At 41.0% G+C, this 12014-nt stretch overlaps 1 protein-coding gene across 23 annotated transcripts in view; it reads right to left on the reverse strand.

Annotated features, from left to right (window-relative positions):
* The window catches only part of PAK1 (p21 (RAC1) activated kinase 1), a 149268-nt gene that overhangs the window by 83616 nt on the left and 53638 nt on the right, over positions 1 to 12014 (reverse strand). For 11 of the 23 annotated variants that reach the window (XM_045371247.1, XM_045371243.1, XM_074014846.1 and 8 more), the window contains exon 1: positions 2305 to 2502. The exons of 8 other annotated variants lie outside the window; for them this stretch is intronic. The gene's annotated coding sequence lies outside the window, so the exon portion shown is untranslated. Of the gene's footprint in view, positions 1 to 99; positions 304 to 2304; positions 2503 to 12014 lie in introns of those variants that run through there. 4 more of the 23 variants (XM_074014842.1, XM_065528762.1, XM_074014841.1 and 1 more) reach the window with 1 other exon arrangement.

Genomic DNA, 12014 nt, shown 5'->3' on the forward strand with positions numbered 1-12014 from the left:
ATGAATCTTATGATGATACAGAGTAGACTGGTGGTTACCAAAGGCCAGAAAAGGGAGTAGGGAGGAGGAAGGGGGAAAAAAGGATATAAATGTACTTACTGAAACTGAACTGTACAGTTAAGTACAATGGAATATTATTCAGCCATAAAAAAGAATAAAATCCTGTCATTTGCAGCAACATGGATGATACTGGACGCCATTTTTTCAGATTTAAAAAAAGCCAGGTACAGGAAGACAAATATCACATGTTCTCACTCATATGTGGGAGGTAAAAAAGTAGATCTCATGATGATACAGAGTAGACTGGTGGTTACCAAAGGCCAGGAAAAGGAGTGAGGAGCATGAAGGGGGAAAAAAAGATATAAATGTACTTACTGAAACTGAACTGTACACTTTAAACATGATAAACATGGTAAATTCTTTCAAATTTTTTAACTAAAAAAAAATTTGCTGAGTAGAAATCAGTTCAAAAAGACAGTAATCAAAGGGGAAGATAATTAACCTATACAGTCCCCTTTCCCAGACTATAATCTTTCTCTTTCTATACACAGCCCTACCCCAAATAACCCTTATCTTGTCCAGGCCACCGTCTTCTTCAAAGAAGCACTGTCTTCTCCTCCAGGCCTCCTCTGCCTGTCCCTCCAACCCATCCCTGCTATCCTCCCTCTTCTTCCCTGAGCTACCTCCTTTCCTCCACAGCTATCTCACAGCTGCCAGAGTTTCTGGTCCTCCCAGTCACTCATCTCACTAAAGGGAACTTGAGCCTCTGCCCAGCACTACTTGACATTCTTGCTCTCCTCCCACTCAGGCCCTGCTTTCCCATCTTGCTTATTCCCTACTGCCTACCTGCTGCCCCACCACCACCAGAAAAGATAGGAAACAAATGCAGGAAGAGCGAGTGCTTCTTGGCAGGCCCAAAGCAAGGCACAGAGGCAGTAAAGAGAGAGAATGGTACCTGGGGAAGATAAAATTTGGAGGTAAAAGCTAGAAGCAGGTGAGTTAGGTAGAAAACAATGTTTGGACCTCACAAACACAGAAAAGGTCTCTACAAACCAGTAACCTACGAATAATGAGAAAGCTTAACCAAAAATTTTTGAAAAGAGAAGAAAGCCTAATCAAGAGGGGGAGGATCCAAGAGAGGGAAGGAAAAACTGGCTACACAGGGGGAGAAATACAAAAGGGGAAGCAAGAGGGGAGGAGGAAGGGTGAAGGGGATGGCAGGAGAAAAGGTAGGCAGGGGGCAGGAAAAATGATCAGGAGGAGGAAATAGAAAAGTGAGGAGAGGAAGACATAGAGTCATGAAAAAACTAGGGGGAGGAAAGAGGTCCAAAATAATCAAAGTAGGTTATTATCGGGCCTGACATGAGCTTCTTGGTGCCAGGTAATAAAGAAGGAAGGAATTATAGTGATTAAGATATTACCACAGGCACGTCTGTCATTAACTCAGCAGAATAAGGAAGGGGCTCCAGAGAAGAGAGTCTAGTTTAAAGCAACTTTATATCTAAGGACAGAAAAATTGGCCAGTTTAGAAGCATTAACATACCTTGACCTTCTACTTCCCAACCCTACCTCCCTACACCTAACGCACCTACGCACCACACTAAAATAAGCATCAGCATTCTCAGTCTTTTTTTTGCCCCTGAAGAACCAGCAAGATGCCATTCGAAAGGCTGGCTGGAAGACAGGATACCAAAGTCTACTTCCCAAGTTCTCCTCTCTTCTACAGTGTTGAGGGAGGGATATCTCTGCAGCCCATTTTAGCACTTTAAACCAGCTCACCTTTCCAAAAGATGGTTTGATGGTCTGGAAAAGCCAAAGTAACAAACAATGTCAAGTCCTTCACTGCACAGATATGGCAACTCAAGCCACAGAGGATGTCTGAACAGGACCAGTCCCCCCAGTCTCCTCCCTCCCAGTTCATTCAACCTCTTAACAGAGAAAAGCTCCCACAGTCCCAGCAGGCCAGCGACTAAGCCAAAGCAGAGGAAAGCACCACCTTGGCCACCAAGTAGAAGGTGGCTTGCAAAGGAGCAGAGCTTCTGAGGCAGAGCAGTTCCCCAAAGGCGCAGCTTCCCCTTCACACCCTTCCCTGGGCAGAGCTCTGATTCCAGTGCAGGCCTAGCCCTGGGTGGGCTCATCTAAAGGTTCCACCCTCAGCCCCTTCTCTCATTTAGGTCCCTTAAGGTAAGAGGAAAGTAAGACACCCCTCAAAATCTACTGGATCCCGTGTCACCATTCTCCGAAAGCCGGAGATCCCCCAGAACCCGGCCCAGCTAGGGGAGCCCCAGGCAGGGCCGGCATTACCTGGTGGGAAAGGCTGGCCCCGGCATCTCTGGAGATTGTTTCCGTCGCAGAGCCGCACCTCTCCCTGCCCAGCCGGGTACCCACAAGGCCCCTGTTCCACCGGCTCCGCTCGATTTGGCCGGGCTGGGCTCCTGGCAGCTCAGCCGCCAGCTCCCGAGGTGCAGCACGCTCGCGCCCTCGCAGGGCGGCAGCGAAGGCGCCGCGTCGGGGTTGGCGAAACAGAAGGGGCGGGGGAAGAAAGGAGGGAAGGAGGCGGGAGGAAGCCGCGCGCTTCTCCTTTTCTGCAAAGCAGAGCTGAGGGCGGGGAGACGGCTATCTTCTCACCGTCTCAGCTATTCTTCCCACCCAGTCTCCAGCAGGAGGTAATTTCTCTCCAGGGCCAGGTTTTCCAGGGCTTGTCAGAATCCTGTGTGAGCTCCAGAGTCAAGGAAGACAACCAGAGCTCCTCTGTGCCTTAGTTTCTACAGCTGAGTATAGAGGAGTCTCTTCTAGGATTCCTCAGGTCAGACCTAGGATTCACATTAGGCCTCAGGGAAAGAGATACACCTCCCCCCTCCCCAAACGTGCCAGGTTCTAATTCTAATGCTCCCGGAAGAACGCTAGGTGGGCCCCTATAACTGCTTCTAAGCAAAGAAAGCTCAGCAGCTGCAGCTGCTACATCATCATCATCATTATTATTATTATTATTATTATTATTATTATTTTGAGACAGAGTCTTGCTGTGTGCCCAGGCTGGAGTGCAGTGGTTGGATCTTGGCTCACTGCAGCCTTGACCTTCCCCGGGCTCAGGTGATCCTTCCACCTCAGCCTCCCAAGTAGCTGGGACTACAGGTACCTGCCACCACACCCCGTTATTTTTGTATTTTTTGTACAGATGGGGTTTGCCATGTTGCCCAGGCTAGTCTCAAATCCTGTTCTCAAGCAATCCTCCTGCCTTGGCCTCCCAAACTGCAGATTACAGGCGTGAGCCACCACACCTGGTCAATGCTACCATTTATTAAGAACTATCGTGTACCAGGTACTTTATAAATGTTATGTCTCTCTCAAAACACCCTTATGAAGTAGGCACTATACCAATTCACATATGTCAAAACGGAGGTCCAGGGAAAATGTCCAGGGCTCATACAATATATTTTAACCAACTATTGTGTATCAGGCATTGTGATGGAACCTGAGCTGAACAACACATTATAGAACATTTACCAACATGGCCCAGACTAGTAGTGCCTCTAGTAGTGCCTCCCAATTACTGAAACAATAAAACACAACTTCACACATTTGCAAATGCTCCCTAGGAGGTAGTATTACCTCATTCTGCCCCCTCCCAAACCTTGCTCTTAAGAGGCATGACAGAAGTCAGATTATGTGGTGTCTTTCGGGTCATAATTAGGAGTTAGGCTTTTGTTCCAAGTTTTATCAGTGGGAAGGCTTTGAAAGGTTTGAAAACAATGACAAACTCTAACTTACATTTTTTAAAAGATCACTGGCTGTTCAGTGGAGAAAGGGGGTAGGAGTGGAAATAAGAAACAAGATAATAAATTCTCTCAGAGGTTCAGGCAACAGAAAATGGTAATGATTTAGACTAACATATTGTAAGATAATGTAAAAAGAAGCAAGCATATTTTCTAAAGACACAGCTTGGAAGAAGCAGCAGCAGAACTTGGTGGAAAACAGAATATGATGGGTGAAAGAAGTCAGTGACTTCCCCAAGACCACACATCTGGTAAATACTCAGGAGTTCAAGGCCATCCTGGCCAACATGGTGAAACCCCGTCTCTACTAAAAATACAAAAAATTAGCTGGGTGGTGGCGGGCACCTGTAATCCCAGCTACTCGGGAGGCTGAGGCAGGAGAATCCCTTGAACCCAGGAGGCGGAAGTTGCAGTGAGCCGAGATCGCACCACTGGACTCAAGTCTGGGCAACAAGAGCGAAACTCCATCTCAAAAAAAGAAAAAGGAAAAAAAAAAAAAAGAATTGGTCAATAATAGAGACCCGGAGAGTTGCTATAGTCTGAGGATTCAGCTTCAAAGTCATTTTAAGATTTTTTTTAACCCCACACCATGTCCTTCATCCCAATTTACACAGGGTGAATGAGAGCCAGAAGTAGTCCTCTGCCTTAGACACAGCTTTTCAAACTAATAATCAATAATCATAGCAACTTATCTTACTCAACTTCCCACTCCATTCAGCATCCCCTTTGGATGGTCTTCCAGGCTTTTCTAAAATACATGCAGGAATGAGGAGCTCACTTTCCACTAGCACTATGAGGCAGTGTTTCCTCACATTCAGCGAGGTGGCTCTCTGTAAATTTCTAATTCTGCTCCAGGAGCAACGTCCTCCAGGGCAGGTCACAATAAAGGCTTGCAACTATGTATGTATGTAAGCTAAAGTGCCCCTCCACTTTCTCTCTTCTCCAAGATAAATACTCCCAGTTCTTTTACTCGTTTGTTCATTCAACAACTATTTAAGCATCTTGTGCAAGTCACTGGCGATAGACACATCAGTGAACAGAACCACATCTTCAAGGAGTTGATAATTTTATGGTTTAGTATGGTGGCTTTCAATTCCCCCTGTCCACCAGAATAACCTGGAAAGCTTTAAATATGTGTAAATATACTAGAGTCCCAGCAGAGATTCTGACTTGGTTGGTCTGGGATGTGGCCTAGGCAATATATTTTTATAGATATAACTATATTGATATCTACTGGAAGACTGAGTTACTATAAAGCTACAGTGATAATGACAAAGTGGTATTAACGAAAAAAACAGATAAACAGATCAGTAGAATTGAAGTAAATAGCCCAAAATAGACCCATACAAATGTGGTTAACTGACTGTAAAAGAGAAAAGGAAATTCAGTGAAGAAAGGACAGTCTTTTCAACAAATTGTGCTAGGACTGGACATCCACATCCAAAAAAATGAACCTAGACACAGACTTTATGCTTTTTACAAAAATTAACTCAAAATGGATCACAGACCATTGCATTTGCAAAATGCAAAACTAAAATATCTAAAATATAATGTAGGGGAAAATCTAGATGACCTTGGGTTTGGCAATGACTTTTTAGATACAGCCCCAAAAGCAAGATCCATGAAAGAAAAAAATTGACATGTTAGACTTGATTAAAATTTAAAATTTCTGCAAAATATAGTGTTAAGAGAATGAAGAAACAAACCATAGACTGGGAGAAAACACATCTGATAAAAGGCTTGTATCAAAATATACATAGAACTCTTAAAACTCAATAAGACGTGACCCAATTAAAGAAAAAAAAAGCTGGGCAAAAGATCTGAACAGACACTTCACCAAGGAAGATATACACATGACAAGCATATGAAAAGATGCTCAGCATCTTTTATCATTAGAGAATCGCAAATTAAAACAACAATAAGGTATTACTACACATCTATTAGAATAACTAAAATCCAAAACACTGACACCACCAAATGGCAATAGGGATATGCAGCAACAGGAACTCTCTCATTCATTGCTGGTGAGAATGCAAAATGGTACAACCACTTTGGAAGACAGTTTAGGAATTTCTTACAAAGCTAAATACAGTTATGTGTCACTTAATGACAGGCATATATTCTGGGAAAGGTGTCATTAGGTGATTTCATTGTTATGTGAACATCACAGAGTGTACACATACAAACCTAGATGGTACAGCCTACTACACACCTAGCCAATATGGTATAGCCTACTACTGCTCCGAGACTACAAACTTGTATAGCATGTTACTGTACTGAATACTAGGCAACTGTAACACAATAGTATTTATGTATCTAAACATACATAAACATAGAAAAAGTACAGTAAAAATACACCATAAAAGATTAAAAAACAACAACAAAAAAAAAAACAGTACATCTGTAAAGGGCATTTACCATGAATGAAACTTGCAGGACTGGAAGTTTCTCTGGATGAGCCAGTGAGTGAGTGGTAAGTGAATGGGAAGGCCTAGGACATTATAGTACACTACGGTAGACTTTATAAACTATGTTTAGACTGCACTAAACTTTAATTTTTTTTCTTTCTTCAGTAATAAATTAACCTTAACTTCCTATAACTTTTTACTTTAAAACTTTTTAATTTTTTAAAAACATTTTGACTTGGCTGGGCACAGTGACTAAAGCCTGTAATCCCAGCACTTTGGGAGGCCGAGACAGGCGGATCACAAGGTCAGGAGATCGAGACCATCCTGGCTAACATGGTGAAACCCCATCTCTACTAACAAATACAAAAAAAACTAGCCGGGCGTGGTGGCGGGCGCCTGTAGCTACTCGAGAGGCTGAGGCAGGAGAATGGCATAAACCCAGGAGGCGGAGCTTGCAGTGAGCTGAGATCCGGCCACTGCACTCCAGCCTGGGCAACAGAGCAAGACTCTGTCTCAAAAAAAAAAAAAAAAAAAAAAAAATTTTGACCCTATTGTAGTTAATACTTGGCTTAAGACACAAGCACATTGTACAGCTATACAACAATATTTTCTTTATAGCTTTATTCTAATGCTTTTTTGTATTCTTTGTAGCATTATTATTATTATTATTATTATTAGAGACAGAGTCTCAACTCCGTCACCCAGATAGGAGTGCAGCGGCATGATCTCGGCTCACTGCAGCCTCCACTTTCTGGGTTCAAGCAATTCTTATGCCTCAGCCTCCCGAGTAGCTGGAATTACAGGCATGTGCCACCATGCCCAGCTAATTTTTGTATTTTCAGTAGAGATGGAGTTTCACCATGTTGTCCAGGCTGGTCTCCAACTCCTGAGCTCAAGCTATTCACTTGTCTCGGCCTCCCAAAGTGCTCGCATTACAGGTGTGAGCCACCACGCTTATCTATTTTTATTTTTTACCTTTTAAACTTTTTGTTAAAAACTAACACATAAACACACACTTTAGTCTAGACCTACACAGGGTCAGGACTGTCAATATTAGTGTCTTCCACCTGTACATCTTGTCCCACTGTCAAGATTAGTGTCTTCCACCTCTACATCTTGTCCCCCTGGAAGGTCTTTAGGGGCAGTAACATGCATGGAGCTGACATCTCTTATGATAACAATAACTTCTTTTGAAAGACCTCCCAAAGAACCTGCCTGAGGCTGCTTTACAGTTAACTTTTTTTATAAGTAGGAGTACACTCTAAAATAACAACAAAAAGCATAGTAAATATACACACCAGTAACAGAGTCATTTATCATCATTATCAAGCATTATATAATACATATAATTATGTGTTCTATACTTTTATATGACTGGCAGCACAGTAGGTTTGTTTACACCAGCATCTCCACAAACATGAGTAATATGTTGCATTAATATGTGATGATGGCTATATCATATGTGGTCCATCACTGACTGAATCATCATTATGTGATTATAGTATTCCTAGGTATTTACTCAAATGAGTTGAAAACTATGTTCATACAAAAACCTGCTCATGAATGTTTATTGCAGTTTTATTCAGAATTGCTAAAAACTGGAAGTGACTGAGATATCCTTCAAGATTGAATGAATAAACTGTGGTATGTCATACAATGTAGTATTATTCAGTAAAAAAAGAAATGAACTATCAACCCACAAGAAGACATGGAAGAACCTAAAATGTAGATTTCTAAGTAAAAGAAGCCAGTCTGAAAAGGCTGATTCCAACTACATGATATTTGGAAAAAGGCTAAACTATAGAAATAGTAAAAAGATGAGTGGCTGCCAGGTATTTGAAAGGTTGGGGTTAATGGTTAAGGAATGAATAGGTGAAGCACAGGGCATTTTTAGGGTATAAAACTATTCTGTATGATACTATAATGATGGATACACACACTATGTATTTGTCAAAACCTACAGAACTATATAACCCAAAGAGTAAACCCTAATGTAAACTATGTACTTTAGTCAATAATAATGTATCAATATTGGTTCATCAATTCTACATTAATGAGATGGTGATAATAGAGGAAACAGGGAGAGAGGGATTCTGCATTTTCTTTTTTTTTTTTCTGAGACAGAGTTTCACTCCTGTTGCCCAGGCTGGAGTGCAATGGCGTGATCTGGGCTCACTGCAACCTCCACCTCCCCAGTTCAAGCAATTCTCATGCCTCAGCATGAGTAGCTGGGATTACAGGCACACGCCACCATGCCTGGCTAATTTTTTGTATTTTTAGTAGAGATGGGGTTTCACCATGTTGGCCAGGCTGGTCTTGAACTCCTGACCCTCAGGGGATCTACCTGCCTTGGCCTCCCAAAGTGCTGGGATTACAGGTGTGAGCCACTGCGCCCAGCCGGATTCTGCATTTTCTACACAATTTTTCTTCATGGAAACTAAAACTCTAAAAAATAAAGTCTATTAAAATAAAAAAATCATCAAGCCAAAAAAAAAAAGAAACAAAGACATACAAGATAAAGTTCATCTTCCTTTTTATTAGATTCATTACACATAAAATTACTCTGACAAATTGCTATAAAGATTTCTAAGTACTTTCAATTTCTACGCTTATCCCATTGTGGGCTAGGAACAGTTCAGACTACACTTTCAGTAATGATGATCTAGAGTACCCTCCACTAAATAGAGTTCTGTTTGCAATGATCCTCTTACTGCCTGGTACCCCGAGGGGAACATGATACTCTAAGTGTAGTCTGTCCCCTGCAAAACATAGTGGAACTATCACCTCCTTTAACTGTACTTAATACTTCCAATAATTCAGCCTGAAGTTGCATTAGATTTTTATCCACTGCAATGCCTTTGGCTGACATTGAGCTTCAGCAGCCAAAACCACCATTTTCATAAGAATAGCATCATGCTAAGTCTCCTCCAGCCTGCCCATATGTTGCCATTTCTTTTGAGACTTAAAATGCAGAACTTCGCTGTCTTCCTCCTAAATTTCATCTTGTTGGCTTCAGCCCATCATTCCAAGCTCACTCATCTAAATATTAGTTTTCTCTTTCAGTTTTTGTCACCTACAAAGCTAATAAGCATGCCATCTCTTCAAACATTTTTCAAACATCTGTCATGTGCTCTTGCCTGTTCCAGGTTTTGAGGATTAAAGATGACCTAGAAATGGCCTACGTTTCGAGGAAATCACCACTAATAGGGGAAGTTGGCAAATACAAAACTAAAAAGTGCTACACTAGAAAAATGACTGAACAAAATAAATAGGATCAGGTAGACAAAACAACAAAACGTCTATGTACAGTATTAGGCAGAACCACTAATATCTTCAGCAGGAACGATCAAATTCAGACATCATCTATTTTAGATTTCAGTTCTGAATAACCAAATACTGGTTTGGTTACCAAAGGTTAACTGGCTGGCTAATACACTGTCTCTCTCTTTCAATGGTGGGTGCTGCTATAGGAAACTTGGCTAAGTTTAGTTCCCTCTGATGAAATACAATACTTATGAAATTGAGGCATACTGGTAAGATGCCAGCAGTTTTATTTATTACTAACAGAATTAAATGAGGTAAAAGCAACTTCAGAGATGACTCTGTACATTCAAAGAAATTAAATCTTGGAGATCTCAAATGACTTGCTGAAGTTACACAAGTTAGCAATTAACATATTTTAAGTGCAATAACTCCTTTCATTTAAATAGTCCTCTGGTTTTCAAAGTAAATAATTAACAAATTATTCTTATAAGCCATGGACCTTGGCCAGCAATGTTTTGTCTCTGTAGTCATCTTAAGCCTAACCAGGCCTTTTTAAGTCACTTATCTCTCCTCTGTAGGCATATGAGTTAGCAACTCCTGCTAACTCTATTATAAAAGCGAATGATCAATAATCATTCAAAAATTTGGTTTTGTTTGGAGACTACAACTTTCAATCTAATGGTTTATAACTGATGAACAGTGTGACTGAAGTGCCTAAAAGATTTGAAAATGATTATTTTTATTGGGTTCTTTAGAAACCACAAATAACTTTTAAAACAATGTGTGTACTAAGTGAAAATTATAAATCTCCTGACACAACCAGTTAAATGTACAAGGAAATCAGTCAACAATGATGATGCTGGATTTAAAACAACATCTGAAATGACATTTTTTCTTGTAGTGATTAGATGGTAAGGCCAGTTGCCTGTTAAGGTCACTTTCTGTGGAGTATACTTTCAGTAATGATGATCTAGAGCACCTTAGATCTTGATATGAGGTGGAGTATAAAATAAATAATAATAGTAGCTTACAAAAACATGTAAAGAAACAAGCAAAAGAAAGATGGAAATGAAAAAAGGTACTAATAAATCTATTTAGTGGCAGTCAGTCATAAGTCAAAGCAACAGTCATAAGTCAAAGCATACTTGAATTTCAAACAAGGCAAAGAAGTGCAGAGAAGGGAGACATTAATTATACCTGCAGAACTAAGAAAAGCTTCGTGGTAGAGGCAGTATTTGGGTTGGTATTGAAGAAGGAGTAAAATTTTCATAGCAATATTGAGATTTCCCTTGAGTGAATCACAAAAACAAAGGGCCAAAGGAGTAAAAAGTATGAGTGGTTTAGGAAACAGTAAATAATTTGGTCCTTCTTGGAAATAGTAAATAATCTCATCATTCATTCACCACTTATTGAACATATTCTACATGCCAGACACAATGCTCGTCACTATGGATGCAAGGATGACATGACCTAGTTCTTACCCTCAAAAGGAAAAGCATTTTTAAAGACAATAGGAGACAAAGCTGTGTCACTGATTGTCAGACTTAATAGGTCAAAACTCTGTTCCCCCTTCAGGTGTTTCCTCCCCCCACCCCTCAATAAATGGCAATTCTACTCTTACAGTTGCTAAGCCAAAAATCTGATTCATTTTTTACTCCACTTTTTGTCTATCAGCACCCACAAGCATCCATCAGCAAATTCTATCAACTCTACCTTCAAAACAGATCTATGGTCCAACCACTTCTCATCACCTTTACTGTTATCACCTTGGTCCAAACCATCAGCAATTTTTGTGTACAACAGTGGATCTCAATAGTGGGGTGAAGAGGAGTTGGGGAGGGGAGGACAGATTTGCTCTGCTCCCCAGGGGATATTTGGCAATGTCTAGGGAAATTTTGGATTAAAACAACTGGGTAAGTGCTACTGGCATTTAGTAAGTGGGAGCCAGGGATACTATTAAACATCCTAGAATGCATAGTATAACCCCCTCACAACAAAGAATTATCCTGCCCAAAATGTCAATAGTGCCATTGTTGGGAAACTCTGACCGAGAATATTACAACATCCTTCTTAACTGTTCCATTCTTGCCTCCCAGGGTGATCTATTTAAAATATGTCACAGATCACATCACTCTCTTCTGCTTAAAATCTTCCAGTGGCTTCCCCAATCTCAGTGGAAAAGCCAAAGTCCTTACAAACACATACAAGGCCTTATATGATCTTACCTTCCTCTACCTCCTCCCCTCATCTTACCCTGCTACTTCACTGACCTTATCTCCAACTTTTCCCCACTTCACTCACTCTGCTCCAGGCACCAAGGCTTTCTCCAACAGGCTATATACACTCTCTCCTCCAGGCCTTCGTACCCTATGGTGACTATGCCTGAAAACATATTTCCCCTCAGATATCCATATGGCTTATTGCCTTCCTGCAAGTCTCTGCTGAAAGATCACTTTATCAGATAATTCTTCCCTAACCATTCTTTATAAAATGATTTAAAAATCTCCCTCTACTCTATATTAGCACCCTTTATTCCACCCTATCCTGCTTTATTTGTATTCTGCCA

Source organism: Macaca fascicularis, chromosome 14 (assembly GCF_037993035.2).
Source record: "Macaca fascicularis isolate 582-1 chromosome 14, T2T-MFA8v1.1".
Taxonomy (NCBI): domain Eukaryota; kingdom Metazoa; phylum Chordata; class Mammalia; order Primates; family Cercopithecidae; genus Macaca; species Macaca fascicularis.